The 27,994-nt window shown below is 41.4% G+C and overlaps 1 long non-coding RNA gene across 1 annotated transcript; it reads right to left on the reverse strand.

Moving 5' to 3' along the window:
• On the reverse strand, positions 1-27,994 carry LOC309374757. The gene is made up of 3 exons (XR_014170716.1): positions 27,485-27,994; positions 1,890-1,981; positions 1-690 (listed from the first exon to the last, which is right to left on the reverse strand). It is a non-coding gene; the product is annotated as an uncharacterized lncRNA (long non-coding RNA).

Consider the following 27,994-nt stretch of genomic DNA (forward strand, 5'->3'; position numbering starts at 1 on the left):
CTTTGTAAAGGGTTCCCATTCATCTTTAAAGTCACAGTTATCCTTGTCCCGTAGCTTGTATGTCACTTTTGCCAGTTCTGCATAGTCCATCAATTTTTCTTGCCATGATTCTTTAGTTGTGAGGGCGATCTGGCTGCGACATCTGTCACCCCATTGATCGCCAGGGTTGATTCGGCTGATCTGGCTGGCTAGGCGGGTGTCCCCTTCCTTCCTCACTGCTCCATGTGCGTCCCTCCCAATGCTGCACGCTCGGTGGAAGAGGACGACCATCCCAGATAGAAGGCGTGTACCGTTCTTCAGTCAAGGGTATACGATAGCTGCGCTCTCCTGCTAGAACCTCCAAACAATTTTATTATTTATACCCCTCCATTCTGGAAGAGGTTTCCCAACTACTCTGGGCAGCTCCCAGCAGAATAGTAAAAACATGATAAAACATCAAACATTAAAAAACTTCCCTAAACAGGGCTGCCTTCAGATGTCTACTAAAAGTCAATTAGTTGTTTCTTTCCTTGACATCTGAAGGGAGGGCGTTCCACAGGGAGAGCACCACTACTGAGAAGGCCCTCTGCCTGGTTCCTTGTAACTTTGCTTCTCACAGTGAGGGAACCAGCAGAAGCCACTCAGAGGAAGACTGAACGATGGGGGAGGAGATGCTAAATGAAAGGACAATCCGTTTTTTTCAAAGAGGCTCTGGAAGATTAAAAAGAAAACACTTTATTTTTAAGTTTTGTTTGACTTAGTTGCCCACGTTCATTTATGAAAAATCCCAACTCCACCAGTCCGAGGTTAGGCAGGCTATGTATCAAAAACTCCCCTGGGCTTTGTGTTTAGGTTCTGTATTTATTCTAAATGAAGTCAGGCAAATCTTATTTAGCCATTGATGAGGGAACCTCAAAAGCCTGGAGTTTCAATTTGGATAAACACTGAAATGTTTAGCGATTTGTCTAAATTTAACCTACCACAGATGTGAGGGAATGAAATGTTAGGCATCTAGCAGGGCATCTCTTAATCTGCTGGTTCCAGATGCAAGCTTTTAAAGTTCACAATCCTCAAAAGTTGCTAAATTACAGTGGCCACCAAAGTGCACTTTTCCATTGATGGATATGAAAACCGTTGTTGTTGTTGTTGCTGCTATACTGCCCTTCATCTCAGGATCACAGGACAGTTTGCAATATAAATACATAAAAATATATCTCAAACAAAATCCACCCACCCCAGTTTAAAAGGCCCTAGATTGTTTAATTACCCAAAGACCTGGGAGAAGAGGAATGTTTTTGCCCGGCACCTAAAGATATGTTATGAAGGTGCATTGACTAAGACAGCAGCTGGAGTTGGATGTCCTACACCTCTTGCAAATTGGAAGGTGGCCATTTGCTATTGCCAAAATCAAGAACAGCAGCAACACCTCATCTGTGTGAAGTTAAGGCACAGACCGCTAGGAAATGTCTTCCTGCGCAAGTCACAATGAATTTGGAAATGAATGTGAACTCTTGTACAGCTCCTGGTCTTTTCCGATGGAACTTGCATAGGAAATGTTCTCAGTGGGTGCCACCCATAATTTTCTCTAACACTAGATCCATTATAACATGGGACTCATTACACAACGCATATGCCTGCAGGCTTGCCAGCACACAGTTTGCCTTACAGACCAGGCTGTGCTAGCCAGCAACCACTGGAAACATTTGCAGACTGGAGCCTAGGACACTAGTCATCATGAAACTCTTGCTCAGGAAACACACAACAGCTGTAAATGGAAAAAAGAGGAAGTATTTTCTGGGAAATAAACATGACAGATACAAACACACAGTATTTCAAGATTCCACATTGGTGTCACTGAAAATTGCACAGTGGAGCAAACAAAAGCAGGCTGCAATCCTATACACACTTACCTAGGAGTAAGCACCATCGGACTCAATGGAACTTACTTTTGAGCAGACATGCATATACTCACATCAGTATTTTCTGTTCTGAAGTATCTCGCCTATCGGAAGAGACATCAATGATTGATAACATTTGAAATAAACATTTTAAAGATTGTCCTCTGATTAATTTTTTTTAATCACTTGACTATCGTGATTTTAAGTGATTAATTAAACCAATTAAAATAAATGCCATAGTTTATCATTACAGATGACATTTTGGATGTGTTTTAGGGATGTGAAGTTATTCAAAGATGCCCTTAATTGATTAGCTGCTTTGCTTTAACTGATTAAAATAAGTAATGATAATGTTTGGATTACTATCACTTGACATTTACTTGACAATAAAGTAAAACTAGTTCACTGTTGGGGAAACCATCTTAACTGATTTCAAGATGTACTTATCTGACAAATCTACCATCTAGACTAAAAGGAAAGTTAAAAAAACAAGTTCCTGAAGAGAGCCCTAAGTGTGGAGCACTTGATATGGCTGATACAGTTCTACCCCCCTCAATCTACTCCAAGGACTTTCACTCCTGAGAAACAGTGGGGCTTGGGGGCGCGGTCAGCATGAAAATTGGGGAGCATTTCATGCAGGGATGGAGGACGAGTTTAAAAATTCTAATATAAGTCAATGACATTCCTTACAATCAGAGACACTTGAGATGTATAATTAGGTGCAAATATCAATTGGCTCATTAGCTGGTGCCATTGCCTTCCTATAAATGAAAATAACAGCCTAGACGAATTCTGATCTCCTAGAGCAGTGTTCCCCAACCTTGGGTCTCCAGCTGTTTTCGGACTGCAATTCCCATCATCCCTGACCACTGGTCTCGTTAGCAAGGGATGATGGGAGTTGTAGTCCAAAAACAGCTGGAGACCCAAGTTTGGGGAACACTGTCCCAGAGAACAAAAAAGAGGGTAGCACAGGGATCCTGAGATTATAAACACATACCATAAGCACCTGCCTTTTTCACCAAGAAAGAGGTGGGCAATCTCAGGCCCCAGGGCATAATGAAGCCTTCTAGGACTCTCTGTCTTGCCCTTGAAACCCTTTGCAGGCTGCACCATCTCTCCCCAGACTACTTGCACCCAACTGTCTTTGAATGACTGCAACATGTCCTTGAACATTGATAACACCATGCCCTCCAACATTCTGCTGATTAAATCGGGACACACATCTTTCGATGCTGTGTTCCCATGCGAGCCAGCTTGGGCTTCAAACAACTCTCCTAACAACTCTCAGCACCCTACAGTTCCCAGAATTCTTTGAGGAAAGCCATGACTGTTAAAGTGGCCTCATAGCGCTTTAAATGTATAGTGCAGATGTGATCTATGGAAATAATTATTTTGGTGTGTGTCCCCCCCCCCTCCAATTCCACACTTGCTGATGTCATTTGGAAGCCAACTGAGATGCCAGCCATTCTGTGTTTAAGGTCTCCTGTTCTAATTCAACCCTCTAATGTTTAGCTTTCCCTGAACGGTGACTTATTTTCAGACTTAAACATTCCCTCTCTCTCTCTCTTAGAAAGCATCTGTTTCCTGGCTCCCTTTTCAGGAGACCTGGGTGGCCCAAGTCTGCACTTGTTTGAGAAACAAACCCTCACCTACTGTTCAAAGCCTTAATTTTTTATTATTTTAAAAAATATCGAGTATATATTTTCTCCTCCTGCTTTCTTTCTTTTTTTTTAAAGCCTGTAACCAGACTCAGTAAAAAAAGAAAAAGAAGAAAGTCTTTCAGACAAGCCAGCTAAAGTAGAAGAAAAATATTCTGAGGAGCAGCATTTAATGTCCTCTGCCCTCAGGCTGGAATCGCAGGTTTGTTTTCGCACAGCTGTGCCATTTGGAATGTCCCCATGTGGCCAAAAGCAGACTCTGTTCTTTCTTTCTTGCCATTTTTCTCACAGATTACAGAAGTTCACACACAGGGATATCTCACACATTGTTTAGCCTTAAGGCTGCCTTCTGTGTGTCTTTAATGGGCACAGGCTGACTCCCCCAAGACGCTCCTGGGCTCTGAATACACAAGAGAGAGGCTTGTGTGAACGAACAATTTTTGTGACTGGATTCCTGACAGACCCCAAGGGCCTAGCCAGCAGTTTACATATCGAGCAGATAACTTCATGTGTGTTCTTTGTTCATTCAGCAAAACATGGAGATAACTTTTCAGGGAATTTCACTAGTTTTAAGTGACAACAGCCCTGCTGAGGCATAGTGTTAAACTATGGTTCAGGATAATGAGAATCCGCTGCAATGAGCCTTGGTCACATGTCTTCTCCTTTCTGCAGATTGGGATGAGTTCAAAAGTTTGCGCTTTTTCATTTTGAATAAACCACAGTTTCCTGTTACATTCAAACTTGGGAAACTGTAGATTATTTGACTGTAGTTAGTTAACAAACCATGATTCGAAACCATGGTTTGACTCTTCAAAACTAGCAGCGTAAGTTTTCAATCTCCTTCTTTTACTGTAGATGTGGATAAGAAGTTGGGGAAGCACCAAAGTTTGCCATACCTCAATCTCAAAACATGAAATCGTTGGTGGGGGACCTTCAGCCCCATTTGGCCCATGAGACAGATTGTGCCAAACCACAGTCACCTGCCATATGTGATTTTAAGTGTGTGGCAGGTAAAGTTGTGACTCTTGCAGAGTTTGAGTCCGGCAACACCCAGATGACTTCAGATAGAGAAGGCTGTCATAAAGGATCCTTTATTGTCCTTATACTTCACCTCTTTCCTAGTTTTCCATGTTTTTCTTGAACATTGTTTATATGCTTCATGCTTCCTGTGGAATTTTCCATCAGGGTTGTATAGCGAAGGACACTGAGGCACTGAACATATTAGTGCTGACACACTGGCGAAGGAACAGAGGTCGAGAGGTCATATAAAAGTCTGGATACCTCTGAAGATTCTTCAGATCTATGAATGTGAAACACATGCTATTTCTTTCTCTCTGCAACAGGGTAACTAGTTGGCTTTTAAATTTATTTCTACTACTTGCTTTATTGATTTCTTCTAGTAATAATTTATTCCTCATGCTTATTACTCTTTGACTGAAATAGCTCTTTCAGTCATAATTTCCTTTAACAAAAAATTCTTGTTTCTCCAGCCTCCTCATCAGTCAGAAGAGTTTCTCTCATTGAATTTGATCAAATCTCCTACAATTTTAAATATGCCTTGTTGCCCACCAAGCCATCCTTGTCATTATCTTTTTTGAAAACGAAAATCACTGTATATCTTGGTGGATTATAGATTCATTTTAACTTAGTCTTTAGGTAAAAAAAGAGCAAAGACCGTGAAAATAATTCACAACTAGATTATAGAGCCACGAGTGCCGGTTTATTGTTCAGATGTGTTGCATTCTCTGATAGCGCCACAAGAAACCAAGATGATTTCTGATAGCACTATGTGTTAGGGAGGATATCTTGACTGAGTTGTGCCAACTTTCCAAATGTGAGAGAAATCAGTTGAAGAAGCAGCAGGTTGATGTCAGGGACTGGTTAGATGCAGAAGAATGGTGGGAGAAACCAGCTGAGGAATCTCCAAGGGAAGAAGACTCAGAGCCAGGGGAATGGTGGTTGGACCACAATGAATGGTCAGAGGGAGAAGACTGCGAAGAGAGGTGTCGGAAGCTGAAGAGGAAACAGGGCTTAGTGAGCAGGGAGAGTCTGTGACAAAGAGTAGTCCAGAATTTTCCTTCACAACATGAAGAAGATGAGCATGTGAGTTTGTTTTTTTTCTTACATGTAAGTTATAGCAGCCATTTTGCTCTACTTGTCCATGGCTGCTTTAATTTCCTAGCTGTATTTAGGAAGCTAGTGCTGGGAGTGCAGTGGGAGGGTATCATTTTTTTTATTGGGTACCTATCAAAAAAGGAAATAAAAATGGCAGCATGCCAATTTTTTTTGAACTATTGTGTAGGGTTTTTTATATTTGAACTATTGTGTAGGGTTTTTTATATTTGAATCTGTTTTATGAGACTCTTCTATTGTGTTTATACTATATTTTTGTATGCCACTTGGAGATTCATTACAGATTTATTTATTTTTAATTTTTTGTGTTGACTTCTGTGCTGGGGGATAATAAAAGAGAGGATATGAATTGGCTCCTAAATGTCCACAGAATATTTTGCTATGCAAGGAAATGTGTTTTTAAGGAAATGGTGATTAACGAGTTAACAACTGTTGCAGAAATGGGCCAAAAGAAAAGGATGTTTTGCTCCAAATGCTTGCTGTTGCGTGCTGTCACCAAGTGTTATCCCATTAGTACAAATTGCTGCTTGATGAGACCAAGCTGAATCAATATGGTGAATGTCACCCATAAGCAGAAGGGTCAGGTTGCCGGTAGGGAATATGATCCTGAAAACCAGTAACAATTATGAAAGATTAGGTGAAAAGGAAAGGCAACAAGGAATTCAGAGGCTGGCATAGCTGGAGTGCAACATTTATCTTTCAAAAAATGTTAGCAGTTTGCAAATATTAAGCTTAAATATTGACAGCTAAGCTTGAGTTCGCCAGTTGTTTCCTGAACCCTTTTATCTCAGCATTCAAAACTAGCTAATTCTTTTTGTGCTGTGAGAAAGGACAGCTCTCAATGGTGCCAGAAACCACCTTCTCCCAATAACATGTAACATTTTTTTAAAAAAACGAATTGCTTCCTATGAAACACCTTGTAGTGATTTAGCAACAAAAGCTTCAACTGTAACAAACAAGTACAAAGCGATTTCTTATATAAAAACAATTTCAAATCCAATACAGGCGCAGACTGGTATAAAAATCTCTGCTTAAAACGCTTGTTGTGAAAGAAAGATGTTTCATAGGCATCAGAAAAGACAATAGCATATTTTGTTATCCCAAATCTTGACGTCACGGATCTTTTGTGTTTTCTTGCACCCACAATGGTGCTTTGGGCAGCAATTGCTGGTGCTGGAAAGTCCATAAATTGAGGGTGGTAGAATATAGTCTAAGTCATGTGAGACATTCTATTTTCTGTTCTTGTTGCTTTAATAACATTTAGTTCTTCCCAAAGGCTCATGGGCTGTAACCTTGAGTACACACAGTAGGGAGTATGGCTCACTGACTTACCTCTGCACAACCTTGCCAAAAAAGCTCCGTATAGTAAAAGCTATGGTTTTCCCAGTAGTGATGTATGGAAGTCAGTGCTGGACCATAAAGAAGGCTGATCGCCAAATAATTGATGCTTTTGAATTATGGTGCTAGAGGAGACTCCCATGGACTGCAAGAAGATCAAACCTATCCATTCTTAAGGAAATCAGCCCTGAGTGCTCACTGGAAGGACAGATTGTGAAGCTGAGGCTCCAATACTTTGGCCACCTCATGAGAAGAGAAGACTCCCTGGAAAAGACCCTGATGTTGGGAAAGATGGAGGGCACAAGGGGACGACAGAGGACGAGATGGTTGGACAGTGTTCTTGAAACTACCAACATGAGTTTGACCAAACTGCGGGAGGCAGTGGAAGACAGAAGTGCCTGGCGTGCTCTGGTCCATGGGGTCACGAAGAGTCGGATACGACCAAACGACTAAACAACAACAACAACAACAAACATGTATTGGAGCATAGGAAGGTGCCTTATTATATTTTAGACCACCGGTTCATCTAGCACACAATTGCCTACATCAGCTGGCAGTGTCTCGCCTGGGTTCTGGCAGGAGTCTTTCTCAGCAGTACCTGGAGATGATGGGGATAGAAGCTGGGACCTTCTGCATGCAAAGGAGATTGTTGACCACTGAACTACAGTCCTTCATAGGACTACACTGCCAAACATCTGATGGGTCTTACCCTTATGGAAGCCATGCTCGTTCTTTTTCAGCAAGACTTGTTCTTCTATATGTTTAATAATTTTATCTTTAATAACACTTTCCAGCAGTTTTACTGGAACATATGTTAAACCAATTAGACTGTAATTTATCAGATCCCCCCTACATCCCTTTTCAAAATTTGGTTACATTGGGCACTTTCTGGTCCTCGTGAATGAATATTTTTGTTAGAAGATCAGAAATTTTATATTTGAGTTCTTTAAGAACTCTCAGATGAATGGCATCTAGACCCAATGATTTGTTGATTTTTAATTTGTCAATATGGCCTAGAACTCCATACCTTGTCATTTGCCTCATTTCCTCATAGTCACTTCCTAAGAAACTTAAGTTAGGCACAGGGATTTGCCCTTCAACTCTGTCAGTAAAGACAGAGGCAAATAATTCATTCAGTTTCTATGCAATCTCATTTTTGCCCTTTAGCTCACCTTTGACTCCCTTGTTGGCCAAAGGTCAGCCTTTTGCAGGTTTCCCTTTCTAATGATTTTAAGTATTTTTTCATTGTTGGTCTTAATGTTTTTTAGGTAAGTGTTCCTCAAATTCTTTCTTGCTTTCCCCATCTGTTCGTGTCTGCTTGCATTTTATTTGCCAGAGTTTGTATTCCTTTTCTTCTCCTTATTTGGACAAAACTTTCATTTTCTGAAGATAGCTTTCTTGCATCTAATAGTTTGTTAAACATGACTCTGCTAGTTAACCTTGCTGACATCCTCTTAGTCTTGGTAGTACCTTTCCTGATTTGTGGTACAGGCGAACTAATACCAGTGTACTGGAAGAAGCAAAGATCACCAGTGTTGAAGTGATGATTCTTCAACATCAACTTTGTTGGGCTGGTCATGTTGTGCGGATGCGTCTTCCAACAACTCTATTCCGAACTTAAAAATGGAAAGTATAATGCTGGTGGTCAACAAAAGAGGTTTAAAGACTGTCTCAAGGCAGTTTTTTTTTAAAAAATGTAGTATAAACACCAACAATTGGGAAACACTTGCCTGCGAGTGCTCCAATTGGAGAACAGCCTTTACCAAAGGTGTCATGGGCTTTGAAGATGCTCAAACTCAGGATGCAAGGGAGAAACATGCTAAGCGGAAGGCACGCTTGGCAAACCCTCAGCACGATCAACTCCCACCCGGAAACCAATGTTCCCACTGTGGAAGGACGTATGGATCCAGAATTAGCCTCCACAGTCACTTATGGACTCATTGTTAAACCATGCTTATGGAAGACAATCTTACTTGGCTATGAGCGTTCGCCAAAGAAGAAGAAGAAGACACTCTTTGTTTTAGCTGAGCTATTATTGTGGTTTTGAATAACCTTGAAGCATTCTGGAGAGATTTGACCCTCTTCACTTTCTCTTTCAACTACCTTGACAACAATCTCCTCATTTTTGAGAAGCTTCGTTCTGAATTCAAATGTGAGTATGTTGAACTTTATTGGTAAATGCCCGCTTGCATATATATTAAAACTGGTAGCACTGTTGTCACTTTCCCAAGTCAGTTCAACAGCACATCCTGGGTGCCACTTAAAATTAAGGGTCTTCTCCCCTCTGGTTGGTTTCATAACCAACTATTCTGCAGTACGGAATTTAGGGTATCTAGAAATTTAACCTTTTTGTCATAACTCAAGCTTGCATTTATCCCATCCGTGTGAAGGGAATTGTCACAAAGTACTGCCACATTTCTTTCTTGGGGAATCCTTGATTTCATGCCCCATTTTGGTAGCAGATGACATGCTTTGTATGTAAACGTTTCCAGGTCCAATCCTCAACACCTTCAGTTAAAGGCTCAGTTAGAAGGGGGGAAGTCTCTTCTGAAGACCCTGGGGAATCTCTACCAGTCAGAGTAGACAGTACAGAGTATGTACTGAACTAAGTAGTATGTACTGAACACAGAGTAGTACTGAACTAAGCAGACTAATAGCCTTTCCTGGTAAAAGGCAATTTCCTATATTTCTGCATCTGGACCATTCATTAACTTAATTTACAGGCCTGTTGCAAGACTAAAATCCTGCCAGGTATTGGTTGGAAAAAGGTTATGTATAAATTGGACAGTGGAACAGCATTAATCTCCACTGAACTAGACCAGGGCAAAATACCACTGTCAGTTTGAATCTCAGTACTTGGTGAAATTGGCACTTAGGAACAGAAAAATATAAACATGTTTATCATTAGATTATCTGACATCCTTTGACCCCCTGGGACCCTAGAGTGCCTCACAAGAAATGAACAGTTAGTTAAAATACTAACATCAAATCAAAACAAGACAAACATCACAAAAACAACCAGGGAGCTTTAACAGTTAATATTATTAAAATAGAACCACATATGGCACAGCGATTCCAGTAGAACAGCAATGCAAGGAGTAATGGGAACGGCAAGATGAGCCATCTATCAAAATCATACAGCGGCATGCCCCAGCCTAGTGCACTCCACATGTTGAACTCCAGCTCCCATCATCCTTGACCAATAGCAATGCTGATTGGGGCTCATGGGAGTTGTAGTCCCCCCCCAAAAACCCCCTCAAACCCAGAGGGGCATTACACTGGGGAAGGCTGCCTTACAGAATGGCCTTCTGGATCACTGAGTGATTATTTAGCTGAGTATTCTGCTTGTGGACCATCAGATGTCTCTGGAAAGCTCAATAAGCAGGGAACAGTCCCCACCCAATCTGTACTCCATCCTATACAGGTGGAGAGTGTATTCCATGCAGGTGGGGAGGGCATCTAGGGTGTAAAACTGGGACACGAGGTAGCCTACTGGTAGAAACATGGGAGAGTGTTTCAAAATGCTACATCCTGAGACACCTGCTGTAGCTAAACACATATTCTGCTTGCTGGCAACTAATACAATTTGCATCAAGATGTTGGATGCCAAGTCCTGCTTCGCCAGTGGAGATTTCATGCCAGCATCTTTTGCCCCAGTGAAGTAGTCATAAGGCTCTCAAAAATATGAGAAATAAACGCATAATAAATTCACAGTTCTCAATTACTTGTTGTTTTCTTCTTCTTCTTCTTTTTTTAAACTAAAGAATTGAATACATTGCTTCCTCCAGTTTTCCCTTGTGGCAGAAAGGGACTAATGCTATGAAAGAGACTTCTCTTTTTAAAGAAGAGATGATTAAGAAGACGATGAAGAAATCAGCTGGTGCTCCAACCACTTTGGCCATGAAAAATGGTAAATGATTTTTGTTTAATAGTTTTCAAATACTATTAAAAGTCTGGTTGCTTGTTGTTTCATCACTGACATAAAAATAAAACATCGCTGATTAAATTGCATCCATGTGTGTCTAATATTGTCATTTTTTTTTAAAAAAAAATCTTATTTGATATTGGATCAGGACCTGTATAAAAATCCCCTATGGTATTGCTTTATAAATGATTTAAATCTACCCGGTGATAAAAAAGGTGGGTGATTAAAAAAAAAAAGTGTCAGGGAAGACACTGGAGGTGTCATTCATTTTAACTCATTCAGTCCAAACCTGCCAGGCATCCTTATTTGTTCTGCCAAGCCATTTTGGCTAAGCCATGCTTACCTGCCCATCACCTGATGCATAGGCACGTAGAAAGAAATACAAAATATTATGTTTTCTTATTTTGCATTTTTCTGTTGTGAACTGCCCTGGGATCTTTGAATGAAGGACTGAATAACAACAACAACAACAACAACAACAACAATGCAGGGCAGAAATGGACTTCAGAAGCACTGCATACTTAGCTCCTATTAGTGGGACTTCAAAGTGCAGTGCAAGGCTGTTTGCAACTCCCTTTGAAAATAGCCTCGTGCTGCACTTTAAAGTCCTGATAATCAGCTGACCTTTGGGGCTTCAAAGCACCACACCAGTCTCTTTGCAAGCCCCAGGGTGGCAATTTGGAGTCCCTATGATCAGCTGATTGTTGGGACTTCAAAGCACCATGTCACTTGACATCATTGTGACACCTGGTGATTAAAAGTAGGGTGAACCCCACCCAACAGCCAAATCTGGCCTACAGACAGGAGAGCAGGGGAGATAAGGCTCTGACCCACTGGCTGGATCCAGTTCCCTACTCCTTGTATAGACAATACTGAATGAGATGCACCAGTGGTCTGACTCTGTATAAAATAGCTTCCTGTGTTCCTTTGACTGGCTCCATCAGTGATCTGACTCAGTATAAGACAGATTTACTGGTTCAAAACCAGTTTCTTTAGCCGAAAGGTTGTTGGGTTAAACTCTGGGGGGGAAGCATAGATTTATTTATTATTATTTTTTGGCTTATTGCACAGTTGTTCTGATGGTTTGGTGTGTTGTCCTTCTGAAAGCTAAACAGCTCCTCTGTGCTTTCTAGGTACTGACTCTCCAACCATCAAGCCTGATGTGCAGCCAGTTTTTGCAACTTAAAGGATTATGTGAGAAAGACTGTAAAATATCAAGCATGTTCTCCATCAGCCAGGAAGTCTGCTAGAGCACACTCCTGAGAAGGAAACTGTGAAGCTATTGTCAGAGGCCTCAGCTGACCCCACTCTTGGAATCTTTTCAACCACCTGTTAGTACATTGGCAAAGAGAATGGACTATGAGGAGCAATGACTGAAGGGGCTGCTCAGGAGGTCTGTGCTAACAAAAGCCTTCATAAGAAAGAGAGAGAGAGATGAATTACGAAGAGTGATCCATGGACACAGGTTGTCTGAATAGGGTTCAGGTAACAAATTCCTAGGCTACGGTAGGTTGCAGTATGAATGTTTTTTATTATGAGCCACAGCACAGCAGAAATGGACTGCAAATGGAATCCCAATTAAAGGTTGCTGTGGAATTGAGTTTTCTGTCCATACGTTTTCTGTCCATCTGTATTTAGTTCAACCCAGTTGCTAAAGAGGATGGGGTTGATCTATACCGTAGTGTAAAATATAATTTCAGCAGATCATGCAAGGATGATAAGATCTCCATTTGCCATATCAGATTAGATTCAGTTCACATTTAAAGGTGAACCTGCCAAATTTGCACTTTGTGGACAATTGGCAAACCAAAACACAACCATTTTTCCAAATTCTCTGAATTTTGCAATGGAGCTCTTCAGCCTAGTAGTGTGCACAAAAATGCACATATTTGTGGCCATAACATCCAAATATGCAATATATTAGGGGAAATTGCTTTGCAAAAATGTGTCAATTAGGAGAAATTCACACTAAAAAGCTGATGTATTTTCATGAGAACTTTTTTAAAAATTGCAAATTGAAGTGGAAATGTGGAGAACTGAACCAAGAACCGGACAAAAGAGAAATGATTCATCCATCACTAGTTCTGATAGCCTAATCATTTATGAGCTGGTGCAGAAACCCTTAAGGCTCAGACAGAAGAATTATGTGTAACCAGCATACAGAACCCCTGTAAACTGGTACAGTGGAGCCCAGGCTCTGGCGCTTCTATTTTACCACACATCTCCTGCCTGGGCGCTTGCTTCCCTCCTTGTCCCTGCCCATTTCTCCTCTCTTTCATTGCTTCTCTTCATTCATTGGGTCTGCATACTCAGCCAAACATTGTCTGAAAATTCTGAGAAATTTCATCTGGGTCTTAGTTTCCTCTCCTCTGTTCCAGTTCCCCCATATCCTGTCTCTCACCACTCACAACAAAAGTAACCTAGAAGTCTCTACAATCCACCACAACCCACTTGGCAGTCATCACTGAATCACACACATGCCTCTCCTGTTATGAATGACGAACTGTGCATTTTGTCTCAGTCTGCACAGGCTTGAATCTGCATGTGGCACTCTAGGCTTAGGAAATGGCTGTGCCTCTCTTCAAAGCAAGTTTCGGAAGGGTGATTCCTGCTGCTACAAAATCCACGGCCATCAGGATCCTCTCACCATTTCCCTCCAAATGTTTTCAGCCTCCCAGCCAGCTTTCCCACCCCTGCCTGATCCGTATTTGTGTTACTTGAGGTCAGTTATTATAAACCACCATTCGCTTCTCAGGAATGCAGTAAATTCAGCGGCTGTATAAATGGAGTTTCTATTGACGCTCACAACTCTCAGGCTTGCGACCGCCAGTAATTCCCCCCATTCCAGTCCTCTGCCCCCTTCTCCCTTTCTTCTTCCAACATTAATGGTTTCCAGCTGTGTGTTTTTTGGATATGTCCCTGCGTCGGCTTTTTCCATAATGTGGAGCCAGCCCACTTCCAAATCCCAGATGTGCTATTTATTTACTCTGCAGCATCTGGGTCTCGCTACGGTCCTGTCACTGCAACGTGGCAAACTTGTGAAAAATCAGACTGGCAGCCAGTTAACAAGCTGCATTACCCTGTGAGAACATTTCAAAGGAGAAAGTTAAAAGCCAGGAAAGGGTGTGTGTATGTGTGTGTGTAGGAAAGGAGGGAGGGAATGATTGAAATCAGGAAGAAACAGACAATGTTTTTTTCTGTACCATGTTTTACAAGGTTACAGATGACTAGTAGTGACATTAACGTTGGAAGCCGGGGATTTTGCTCTTTTTGAAGAGGGTGCTGGAAACCCAATAAAGTCTATAGGAAGAAGGATGCATCTAACCACTGCCAAGGCAAGCATCTCATTACTAACTATTCCCTGGTCCAGACTCATAAATGGCACCTTCATGCAATCTATTGCGATGTAGGCAAGTGAAAACTGGAAAGTGAGCGAGACACCCCACAAATCCTCTGGCTGCACACACGCCATAGATTTAAACAGTGCTCCCCCCCTAAAAAATGTTTAGGGGTACTCTCATTTTCCTACTCATACTGAAATACTGCCCCTCAATGAGGTCGAACTTAGATTCACAAAATGTTCAGGGGGTATGCATACCCCCAGAAAAAAGCACATGACTTTCCCCCCCAAAAAATCCTGGGAACTGTAGTTTGTTGAGGGCGCTGGGAATTGCAGCTTTGCAAGTGGTAAAATACAGCCCTCAGAATTCTTTGCGGGAAGTACTTTAAATATATGGTGTGTGTGTCTGCAGTTAAAGCACCTTGGCAGCAGATAAGCCAGCTATGCTTGCACTTAGGTTTCTCTTGCTAGCTCAGGATAGTTCAGACTAAGTGATACTGTAGTTAATAGCCACATAACAGCTGTATTTGGGTGTTCCTTTTACTTTCATTAAAGCAAATAGGTGAGTGGGAGCAGGGGCAGGCTAGCATGTCACATCCCTTCCTGCAGTACATCTCTATCCTTTAGAGCCCTCAATGAGTTTGAGGACAAAGGTGTAAAGTAGGGAGCCTTCTCTATTCTTGGAGACCCAATTTAGAGCCTTGATTTTGCCCTCCAGGCAACATGGCAGAAGGTGTAGGGATTGGGAGTACACCTCTACTCTGTCTCATATATTTCTTTTGATTCAAGTAGATTGAACGCCTGGCTAGGGGTAGTAAGGTAATGATAGTGGTAGGACTTGATCCATGCTAACTATAGGAAGGCTAGATTTTTTCCCCTTCACATTACCAACTTCCTAATCCTTTTAACTGGCGATGGCCAGGACTGAACCTGGGATCTCCTGCATGCTAAGCACGGGCTCTACAGCTGAACTATAAGTCTATAAAAGTTTAAGTATTTCTCCCTTCTTTTTTGGTGCATGTGCACAATATTCCCTAGAAGTGTCAAAGTATGATGGCAACATGGAAAAGCATGTTGGGTATAGAAAGGAGTCAAGTTTGGCCATTACTCCCTCTAAGACGGAGAACAGAAGGCAAAAAAAGGACCCGCAATGGCAAAACCAACCATGAAATAGCAATAACCAATAGTGTTATATTTTCACAAAAGTTCCCCAAAAGCACATTATAATGTTGTGAACATACAACAAACAAGAGCAAAAGCTGAAAGGTGAATGCAGTTATGCTAATCAAGGTCTACAGTCCACATCTGAAGATGTTCTAAAATCCATCCATGCCGACATTCCTTAGTATTCTGAATCAATCTCTCTTGAAAAAATATGACTGGTCCATCAATCCATTTCAGGTTATTCTTATTCTCGCAGTTCACCCCTTTCTCCTGTTTTTGTTCTGGGTATTATGACACACAGTATGGCACACAAACATTTCCTACCATGTAATGTGGGAAACAGACTAGACCTTCTGGTTCTGAATATAATGAACTGTGACTCTTCCGTGTTGACTTTGTGAAACTCTGTTTTGGTGTTTCCTTGCTGTATCCTGGGGCAGGCAAGGCAAGGGGGGATATTTGAAAAGTGACACTTAGGGCACATGCCACTAATAAATATTCTAGTTTTATCATAGGATGCTAAAAATTAAACACTGATAGAAACTTCCTCAGAAAATGTCAGGACAAAAACAGTACCAATGTTTGAAATTTTGGCTCAAACATTTTGAACCAAGATGATAATGATGATTTTTACAATGGCACCAGGGCTTAAGGTTCCATTTTATTTGACCCTTGAGACACATGTTTAAACAGATGTCACAGTTGTTAAAAAAATGGAATTGAAGTTTCAGATGTGGAAGGCCAAAAGTCAAAACTTTATTAAGGTCGTCACCCCAGAAACAAGATATTCTGTAAATCTGAAATACCTTATATAATCTGACTTCAGTTTAGAAGTTGTTTTTCCAAATTTAAAACACAACTTGTTTCAGTAGTTTCAGGTTCCACAATGCTCAAGCCAAGTGTCCATAATTTATGCCCCAGATAAATCAGGATGTGTACGCATTGTGCGATAATGTTCATTCAGTGCTGGATGCAGGTGCTGTACAAAAGTTGTAGTCTAAGTTGCAACTCCACCCACCCCTAGGCAGTGGCTAAAGTAAGGAGTGATGAAATAAACTCAAGCAGAGAATGATTTGGATTAAAAATGGCCACAACTTTATTGATTACAGATATAGGTGGAATTTGGCTCAGGTATTGAGAAGATATCAACCCCATGGTGTCCTTATCCTGCAAATATCTATCTATCTATCATCTATCTATCTATATCTATCTATCTATCATCTATCTATCTATCTATCTATCTATCTATCTATCTATCTATCTATCTATCATCTATCTATCTATCTATCTATCTATCTATCTATCTATCATCTATCATCTATCTATCCATCATCTATCTATCTATCTATCATCTATCTATCTATCATCTATCTATCTATCTATCTATCATCTATCTATATCTATCTATCATCTATCTATCATCTATCATCTATCTATATCTATCATCTATCTATCTATCATCTATCTATCTATCATCTATCTATCTATCTATATCTATCTATCATCTATCTATATCTATCTATCATCTATCTATCATCTATCATCTATCTATATCTATCATCTATCTATCTATCTATCATCTATCTATCTATCATCTATCTATCTATCTATATCTATCTATCATCTATCTATCTATCTATCTATCTATCTATCTATCTATCTATCTATCTATCTATCTATCTATCTCTATCATCTATCTCTCTATCTATCTATCATCTATCTATCTATCTATCTATCTATCTATCTATCAATCATCTATCTATCATCTATCTATCTATATCTATCTATCTATCTATCTATCTATCTATCTATCTATCTATCTATCTATCTATCTATCTCTATCATCTATCTCTCTATCTATCTATCTATCTATCTATCTATCATCTATCTATCTATCTATCTATCTATCTATCTATCTATCTATCTATCTATCAATCATCTATCTATCATCATCTATCATCTATCTATCTATCTATCATCTATCTATCTATCATCTCTATCTATCTATCTATCTATCTATCTATCTATCTATCTATCATCTCTATCTATCTATCTATCTATCTATCATCTATCTATCTATCTATCTATCTATCTATCTATCTATCTATCTATCTATCTATCTATCTATCTCTATCTATCTATCTATCTATCTATCTATCTATCTATCATCTATTTATCTATCTCTGTATGTCTGTAGGACTACTAATTGATGGGAGAGGAATAGAGAACACCACTGTGTACTAGGTGGATTACATGCCCACCTGTGTGTGCAGACAACACAGACAGTAGCTGCCAGTTTAGATGGCTTTATTGCAGGAAGGTGTGTAGAATGGCTACTCACAAAAGTGCATTGTGAAAAAAATGACCCCTGTGCATTTCAAAGACTATGTGGGTACACAGCTTAGATTTTAGTAGGGTGCCTAAAAGGAGGCAATTCTGGCCCTAACTACTCCCCTATGAAAAATTTCACCATACGCCACTGGTACTGTTACACTGAGCTGTGGCCCAAATGATAGCTTTGCATATGTTGTGGAAATGATGAGGGTTGGGGAGTGAGAAACACCAATTTTTTTGTGCAGCCTCTTCCCTCTCCTTCCTGTTGAGGCAGCATGCAAAGTGATTCTGTCGTGGCTGCTTTTCTGCAATCAGATTTCATCTGTCTGTGCCTTATAGATGGATATATTTACTAGCTTTTAGTTCTTTGGTTCCTTGTTGAATAACTATGTTTGCGTTGAAGCACTGCCCTGACTGCAGAAGGAGCAGCTTGGGGATTCTGTCAGTCAAGGTATCCTTTGTAGCACTGCAGTAAAGCCTGAGGTTTAACTTTCAGGACCTGCCAAACTGAATATGTTCTGGGAGCTGTGCCCTATCAACTGCAATATCACCAGAGATCCTGGAGTTTGCAAATGTCAGATTGTGCAGTTTCAAAGCATGGAAGAGGCATACATCTTGGGCTGGACAGCGTATGCCAGCTTCTATATATATATATATATATATATATATATATATAGAGAGAGAGAGAGAGAGAGAGAGAGAGAGAGAGTGTTTTGAAGTGCTGAGAATCAGATCTATAGAGAAAATGTAAAAACAAAAACAAACAAACAAACAAAAAACAGGTTTGCTGTATAAAAATGCCTTTCCTGGTAGAAATTCAGGAACTCCTAAGAAATTCAACTCCAAGAAATGTTCACTTCTCCACACCCAATGCAGTTCTCCAACCAAAACGATCCAATGCAAAAATTACTATATCAGAAGAAAATTGCTTGCAAAAGCAAAATTGCATACATAATGGGTTATATCGGGGAAGCGCACATTAGAATGCTGATGAATTTTCATGGGGACTTTTCAAAAGAAAATTTGAATGCTGGTGAAGAAATGTGTAGAGTTGACTTTAAGACTGGGAAAATACAGTTAATCACCACATAATTATCTCTGTTGGTAGACTGTCAGTAGTAGATGACTAGTCAGCCATCTTTCCTTCCAGAAGTTCCCAGTCATCAGCACTTTCAATTGTGCCCAGAAGATTGGTAACCAAGATTGGTGTGACATCATCAAGCACCCATGAATGCGGCTGCATTCTGGACCAAATTATTTTTCTGAAGTTAGCCTCTTGTAGAGTGCCACTCTTGTATGGAGAGTGGGATTAGGGGTAGGGGAGCAAATGACTTCTCAAGGGGCCAAAGAGAGAGAAAAAATCAATAATTTACCAGGCTGCATAATGCAAAAATATGTTTATAGGGCTGCTTTTATACTGGGCCTGGCTATACTTGAAAAACAGACACTATGATTCTGATGGATTGTTGTCACATAATGGAAGACTGGGAGAAGAAACCACATATTCAAATAGACTTGTGAATGTCGAACAATTCTATGAGGCTGATTGGGAATTCTTTTAATATTTTATCTCATTCCACACATGATATAGGTCTTCTCATCAACCATCTTGCTTTCAACTCAAAAAGGAAACAAAGCAGAGAGTCCAAGGGATGCTTGATCAATGCTTATATCTTATCCATAAATACAGGAAAAGTCTTATTCCCAAATGCACTCCTTTAAAACCTTTCCCACTGGGCAACAGCCTCCCTATCTATTTCCAACATTATATTAAAGTCTGCATGAGTGTGGCTAATTGTTGCCTGGACTTTTTGAGATAAGCAAAGTTCTTGGACCCATACCAGCTAATATGCAGGCGGCTGGAGGAATATTCAGCAGAGGAATGTGTGTGTGTGTGTGTTTGTGTGTGGCTTAACCCTTTCCCTCACTTGATATTTGTTTCCTACCCTCTAGCTGCTTTTCTTTTACCAGAAGACAAGTCCCATAATCTGTCCCAGCCCCTCAGGGCTGGGAAAGTAGCTTGGGGGTGCTGCTGTGTGAAAATGGTGTGAAGTGCAATAATTAAGAAGATCTTCCATCCCACTTTTTTGTTTTGTTTTGGTTTTTGCTCCTGCGTGCAGTCTCTGATACTGCTTTCCAGTTTAAAAACCAGCAGAGGGAAAACAAAAGCCCACCAGGAGCCTTTTAACATGGCTCCTGAACATTGCTTAGTTTGGCCCTGTGAGCCAGTATGGTTCCTTAATTGGACCAGTGGAAGCTGTCTTACAGGAGATCAGAGCTATTTCTCCCTCTAGGCCAGTGCTGGCTGCAGCTTTCGCTGATCTCAGACTGAGGTCTTTCCCATCACCTGCAGCATGACCCTTTTTAAAAACTGGAGATGCCAGGTATTGAACCTTTGACCTTCTGAATCCAAAGCATGTGCTGTGACAGAGCTATGGTCCCTTCACTTAAAAGTGAGGTGAGATTACATCTGGAGACCCCTGCTGATTCCAAGCCATAGTCATCTGTTTTTCTTGTGTGGCCTAAGAGAGCCCTATAGCACTCAATATGTTTGTTGGACTACAATTCCCATCATCCCTCACCATTACCCTTGCTGCCTGGGGCTTATGGCAGTTGTAGTCCAGCAACATCTGGGCCCCATCAGCACTATACATTTGAAGCAGTATCATACCACTTTCAACAGCCATGGCTTCTCCCATAACTCCTCAGGACTATAGTTCATTAAGGGTGAGAAGAGTTGTTAAGAGGCCCCTATTCCTTTCCCGAAGGTACCATTCTCAGAGTGGTTTAATGGTTGACCTCTCTTCCCAGAGAATTCTGAAAATTGTTGCTCTGCGAGGGGATATTTTGCATATTCTGAAGGGGGAAAAAATCTTCTCATGAAATATAACAAAGGGCATATCTAGTGTTAGACTGTATTATTTATGCAAATTGTTATGCTGAATTTGTATTTTCCACAATCTGTATACGGTGTTTGTTTTATAATGTGTGGTTGCTATGCCTAATAAAGGATTGATTGAGAAATCTAGTCTACAGGCTTATATCCATTTTATAGCCCTTTAACTTTCATGGCCTTCTCACAACCATTCCAGAAACTATAGTTTATTTAGGGTGCTGAACAGTCTGTAAGAGATCTCCAGGACCACACTCAAAGCTATAGTCCTGTCTGGATAATGCTGTCATACAGTTTAGTCACTAGGTGGCACTGGATTTATATTTGGGTATTATTCTTTATTTATTAAATTTGTATACCATCCTTTATCCACAGATCTGAGGGCAGTTAGCAACCTAAAAATACTATGTAAAACACAAAATAGAACCCAAAACAAAACAAAATCCCAAACCAATAACTCCTTCCCCCACACCCTCTGTGTCTACTTTGGTCCATTGTTGGAGAGCAGCAAAGTTTTTGTTTAGCCTGCTGGTTGATGTGTCCTCGAAGCCTCTCCATGATAGTGCTGGGATTTGTGTAAAGAGAATCACTATTAAACTAGGCTAAGTCTGTGATGCAAATAATACGTCCTTAGGGTAAGATGATAGTTCTTTCTTTCCCTTACATTATGAAAACTGAAGAGACCCTTCCTAAAACTGTGCATTATCAGATAGCTTTCGCCTGGCATCTTGAGCTAAAGCTTCAGTTCTTTCTGACTTGGGACATTTCTTCCCTAGTTCACAATAGTCTGGTGGTTCTTTAGAGAGTGGAATTGTTATATGTTTTTTCTTAGGAGTGACCATTATTTCTTGTTTTTCAGCTCAGGTGTCATGTCAAATATTTTCAGGGATGTGTTCTGCCTTTGGGGGATAGCGAGATTGTTCCAGTAAGCAGCAGCTAGCACCAAGTTCCACCAAGGGGCCAGGTGATGTTTCCCTTTCTGTTGGGAATAAGTTTTATTTGGTTTTACTATCTTCCAGTTAATGGACATAGCATGAAGTTGGTTAAATTTAATGGAGAAATGTCTACAAGAAATAAATGTGTCTTTTCTGTCACTCTTTTTTAAAATTTTTATTCCAGAGGGCTTTGCAGATCTGACCTGTAGTGATTTTGCCTTTATTTGGTCCTTGCTCAGTCTGAAACAAATGGCTCATTTCAAGCCATCCCCACCTTTTCTTCTCTTAAATGTATTGTCTGAGAGGTTTTTTTTGCCTCCAGGGCCTGACATCATGGAAAGAAAAACAGACAAAGCAACTTAACCAAAATCCCTCTTCCTCTTCCCTAGGACTTGGCTTTCATTTCTTTCTCATCCTAAACTGGTGTTTTCTTTTACGTTTGTTTCTTTCTACAATAAAATGTTTGAAAAAGCCAGGGTGGGGGAATGTGACATTTTCGGTGGCTTATGTAATTACTAGAAAAACAAATTGAAAGCTTTTGTCTGCACATTTTAACTGCAGTTTAATAATTCTGGGCCTAAGGATTGACAATTATAGGTAAGGTAGAAAACACTTTTTGAAATTGTTAGAGAAGGTTTATTCAAATCATCAGCTGCTCTTCCATTTAAAACGTGGCTTGCCTTTTCAGATTACCTTGGGTGAGAAGGTGCCTTGCCTTTTCGGCCCTCTTAAAAATGCCCGTATGTTTCCTGTTATCTGGAATGAGTATATCTGGCAAAGCAAGTGAAGCTTTAAAAACAAGATCTTTTAAAAAAAAGTTTATTGAGGACAGTAGGTGTAACATTTTAGTTTTGACACTGCGAGGGATTTTGAACTGTGTGTAATCAGCAGAGGAATTGTGAAAGCTTTTACGGAGTGTGATGTTTTGCAGTTGTTTTGTAAGAAAAATCCCACTGTGAGGAAGTCAAAGGAAGAGCTTGTTTTCTGAAAGCTTAATGGCTGATAAACGCTTATTAATTTTAAATTTGCGCTCATTGTAGGGCTTGAGGACATTAAAAATCTTGCATTCCTCCCACATAGTCTCAGTTATCAGCAGACACTAATTCCTGATTTGGAGACTGCAGTGTGGCTGGCATGGGCTGCACAATCTGCAGGAATGGTTTCCCTCATGCCCAGTTCCCATGCTCTTGATTCAGCAATATGGTGCTGATTGAATCGGGTTTGTGGGAAGCCATGTTTAGATAAGCCAGAGGTTGGGAACATCAGAGCCAAGGGGTTGAATGCAGCTCACCAGGCCTCTATTTGGGCCTCAGGACTATTCCCCAGGCCACAGCCTGTCTCCACCACCATGCCCCCCTCAAGCACTTTTGCCTGGCTGGGAATGTGTCTGCCATGAACTGCCAGGATGATGGGGAGGAGTAAGAGGAGGGAAAGTATCCTGGTGAAGGATGTAGCTGGGACTGGGACACACAGGGGCAAGCAGGGTATGGGGAAGGAAGTACACACAAGGGGAATCAGAGGGGCCACTGTCTCCATGAACACAGTAGGCTCTGAGCTGTAGGGAGCAGCGGGAGCTGCACTCTAGGAGGCTGAGGCAGGCAAAGATCCACAGCCCAGCTCTCTAGCTGGCCAGGTGGGGCTCGCTAGCTCTGGAAGGAGGTGTGTGATTCCTCAGCTGGAGTGGGCTCAGAACAGGTGAGGGCCACATGCCTCATCAAGCCCAGGTGCTGCAATCAGCAAGCAAAGTGCAAAAGGGAAGCAGAGCTGAGGTGCTGTGTCTGCTCAACTGCCCATGTTGGTGGACCATGAGTTGGATGCTCCTGGACCTCCACGGGACTGTACTTTGGGTTTGACTCTGGACTGTATCCTGACCTTTGGACTTTGCTTGTGTGGCTTGATCATCAGACTTAGAACTTTGGACTTGGCGTACTGCCTTGCTGCCAGGTAGGCCAGGGGTTCAGGACAGCATCCTTGAACTGTGCTAATGCATCTCACTTGGCAGGGTGGAGACATGTGGGTGGGTGGGTAGGTGTAGGTCAAAACCACTGCCCTTTGTGTAGCTTGAATATAACTTACAGTTAAGCGTTATGTCCATTGCTTTGTCCACTTTTGCCACTGGCTCTGTTGGCACTCAAGTGATTGCCGCTCAGAATGGATAGCTGTGTTAGTGGGCGAGGAGAAGGTGGACCCGCTCAGGGAGGGGTGCCACTGAATGCATTTTGCCTGTGGACCCCTCAGAAAAAGGAGCTGCTCTACTCTGATGGTCTGGCACAGCATGTCAGTTTGAAAAGTTCAAAAGCCACGTGCCTTAAGGTATGAAAAAGGTGGCAGCAATTCCTACTTCTAAGAAAGGGGCTACAATCCATCAGAGTATTTTAGAATTTTTCCTATGCATAATTTCTCTAGAAGGACAACGTTTTCTCACGTAATGCGCTTGTCTTTTCTAAAAATAAAATGGGAGGTTTCTCTGACTATCACATACAAGCTGCCACAAACTGTGTTTGTTATATGTAAAGAAAACTATAAAACTTGCAACTATGCTTAAAAATTATGGTGTCTATGCAACTTGGAACGGGAAAAACCACAAACAGCTTCTTCTTTTTTCCCTTTTTGGTTTGCTGGGAGATTTTTGTTGACAATGTGGAGATGTAATTTCATAGCTGCCGATGGAATAGGATCTTCTGATTGGTTTACCTTCACTTCTAAGGCCAAATACAGCTTACTAAGCAAGTGTCATGTACCAACCCCAAATTACTCCATTAGGAGTCATAATTTTTCCTGCAAGGTAAAAGAAAAATCAGCAGTCTTGATTTCTGCACACTTGCATAATTCAAATATGTTATAGAGCTTTTTGCAGTGAACCCTTAGTATGGTAGCCAGTTTAAAAAGAGAAATGCCTAGTCTTTATTTTCTGGCCTTACAATTTCGGTGCGGTCCTATACTTACTGTAAATCCAATTGAGGGGCTTCAGGATGTGATGTAGGTGCCAGTCTGGCAGCAAAGATGGAGGTATGCTGGTGAGACAATGTTTTTTCCACCAGACATCCTCCATCGTGCTAGCTGGAAACTGCCCATGTACATAGGAAGCTATCTCATACTGAGTCACACTAATGGTCTGTGTGGCTCTTTATCCATCTACACTGAGTAGCAGTGGCTCTCCAGGATTCCTGACATTCCCAGTCCTTCTTGGAGATGCCTGGGACTGAGCCTGGGACTTTCTGAGCACAAAGCAGAATGCTACAGCCCTTCCTATGTAGCTGCTCCACACTTCCTCAACAAACAGCCTCATCGAACTCGGTGCTGTTTACTTCTACATCAACTTGTGTAAAGTCTATCTCTTAAACATTTGAGCTTCTACCTGTTGCAACCAAATGGGAGTTTAACGTTTTGATTTTCCTTCAAAGAAATGGAACATTCAACTTACTTGAGAAAAACATCTTGGTTCTGAAGTTCTTCATGAAAGACTTTGAGCTTTGCATTTTCCTGCAGGTGTGGGTGCAGATGTCAGTCGTCTCTATTCTGCTGCCTTGACTCTAGCACACCATGTTCTTTCATTCAAGTTCCCTTCTGACTGACAAGCCCTAGGATGACTAACATAATTCAGGCCACCTATTTCCCACCATCAGTCCATTAAGTGCCGTACACAGTGTGCCTGGTATTGATGTCGTACAAGATGAAAAGTGGCTGGAGTGATGGAGAATTACAGGTTGTGATGAGCCTTACAAATCATTACCTGAACAAACTACTGGGAGACTGCAAAGAGGAGGAAGTAGGATGCATCACTGTACACCCTACTAAAGAAAGGATGTGTCTATTTCCCCCCACTCTGTCTTAATGCGGGAAAGATGATTTGTTCAGTGAGTGATTGAATACTTTCAGATATTGCCAAACTGGCCCAGAAGGAACCAGCGGCAAGGAGTTCCACTTGGACTGTTTTGAACGTACAGAAGCAATTGAGAGAGGCATATCTTTAGTTGTCCTAGCTGTCTTTTCTGGGATCAAAGGCACAGGATGTGAAATAAAATAAAGGAGTAACTTACTTTCCAGGGGAAATATGAATTGAAATTTCCTGCCACTGGGCCATTTGTGATATCTCAGTGACCTGTTTAACGGTATTAAGTCCCCATTTGGAAGCACTTGTAGAACATGACCCTTGCATGGTGTTTACAGCATAACATATTGTAATTCCAGAATATAGGCTAATGTAGGGATATGTTTGCCACACAATATTGACATATTGAAAGGGAAAGGAAGTTGAAAGGCTTTGCCTAACATCTTGTGGCTAAACTATGTGGACATAATACTTGGGAAAGATTCATAGCACACCTCCACAAATGGTTGCCCATGTTCTCCCCTGAACCATGCTTCCAGCTTTGTTTTTCACTGTTTCTATGCTCCTATGTTCTTTTCTGTTTTTTTCTGCTGCCAGTAAAAGCAGGAGCAGCAGCAGCAGCAGCAGCTGTGTCCTCCACAATGCCCTGGACCTACCATCATTCCAGGCCATGATGTGTGTGTGTGTGTGGAAATGATGGACACTACAAAACACAGTGGAGATTCTGCGAGGTTGCCTTCTTTTCTGGGGCAAGAAGAAGAAAAACCACAGATTCCTCCTATCTCAAAAAGCGTATTCAGAAAGATTTGAGCACAGCTCTTGACAAACACAAAAAAGGCTTAAAAACAGCAACAACCTTGCAACATATATATTACACTCCACAATGATGTTTGAATATTTGAGCACCATTTTCAGATTTTGCCACATAAGAACCCTGCATGATCAGACCAAAGGCCTATTTAGTCCAACATTTTTCCAGATGCCTGTGGGAAGCCTCCTTTTTGTTATTTTTGAGAGGAACATTTGCCAAACCTGTGTGCTAAAGGCACGAACCTCTTTCATAAAAGCTGGGGTGGCGGGGATGTATATGTGATATAAACAATGAAATAACTAAAATGAATGCTCTTAACTAGGGGCTAGGCGATTCAGTAGCCAAGAGTTGGCTTTCAGACTTTGCAGTGAAACCACAAAAAGCTCTTTGTCCCTCTTTACCTAAAACTGAAATGATGTCCCCTAGTACATGGCTGGTTTTGTTCTCTCCACTTAGCCTTCCTTAGACAAACATAGTAGTAAGCTCGCTCATTTCTTCAGGGATCTACAAGAGTCTCAGATTTCTGATGTTTTGATTCTTTACCACTGGTGAGCTCTCTAATTCGTATCCCCATTGTTTCGGCTGAAGGTAACCAGTCTGCCTGGAAGTGAAGCCTGGCATTTAAATAGGGTGGTCCCCTGTCCTATTTTACAGAGGGCAATCTTCTGTTCAAAGGGCTGCCAGCCCTCTGTTTGAGAGCATCCTCTGCTTTTACAAGGTTGACTGGTCCAAGCCCAGTTCAAAGGCAAAGAACCCCAAGAAGAGAGAGCGCGCGGCAAGGGCCTTGAAGTTGTCTTGAAAACACCTGGACAGCAAGATTGACACAGGTCACCTGGTCACAGTCATCCATACTGTGGAAAGATGTGCGGCATTTTCATTTCACAGTCATGATTTCTATATTGGCACATTGCGATATTCATATATATATATTGCAATTTTAACGCAAATATGTGCCCTCTTCTGTTTTGGAAATGCCCAGGTGGCCACCTGGATGCCAAGGACCTGGCTTAGACCTGCACACATTTTGCCCAGAAATCCATAAAAACCAAACTTTGGCAAAAAAAACCCCTTCTCTCTATCTCTCCATCTTGGGAGTTTCGCAAGCCTCTGCTGCATAAACAAGATGCCAACACTTAAGCAAACGCAAGGGAGGGGGGAGCCAAAAGGACCGCAAGGGCTTCAATTCAGTCTCTCCTCCCCCCTCCACTGTCCTATGTAAATACCAGAAAGGAAGTGAGCCAGACCTGGATGCTTTCTGATGTGGATGAGATGCTTTGACATCGGTGCAGATGGAAATGTCTATGTGGTCCGAGTGGGCGAGACGAGCTCCGCTCTTGATCATGGGAAAACAACGGATCAGGATGCTATCAAACTCTGCCTAGGGTCAGTCCGGCTTAGATCAAGCAGGAAGTGATGTGCTGACATTCTGGGCAGCTCTGAAACTCCGAGTTCTTTTGAGCACAGTTTGTACCCGGAGGAATGAGGCTGAACGTGTTTGCTATTTTTCTCACTTGGCTTCGAGGCTGCTCACGAACTGACTGCTTTGAAAGGTAGCTGGGGAAGGGCAGATGCTGTCATTGCCTTGAAGAGGCTGTGCCTCTTTTTCATTGGATTAGCGTTGAAGCCCCAACAATAAGCTGTCTTTGGGGTTCATCCTTGTAATTAGACGTTGAAAGACACACAAATGCGCAGGCAAGTGCGAAGAAAGCGGAGGAACGCCTGCACCGATCGACGGGCAGCCACTGTCTCGTACG

The sequence above is a fragment of the Podarcis melisellensis genome (assembly GCF_964234715.1).
Source record: "Podarcis melisellensis genome assembly, chromosome: 7".
Classification (NCBI taxonomy): Eukaryota; Metazoa; Chordata; class Lepidosauria; order Squamata; family Lacertidae; genus Podarcis; species Podarcis melisellensis.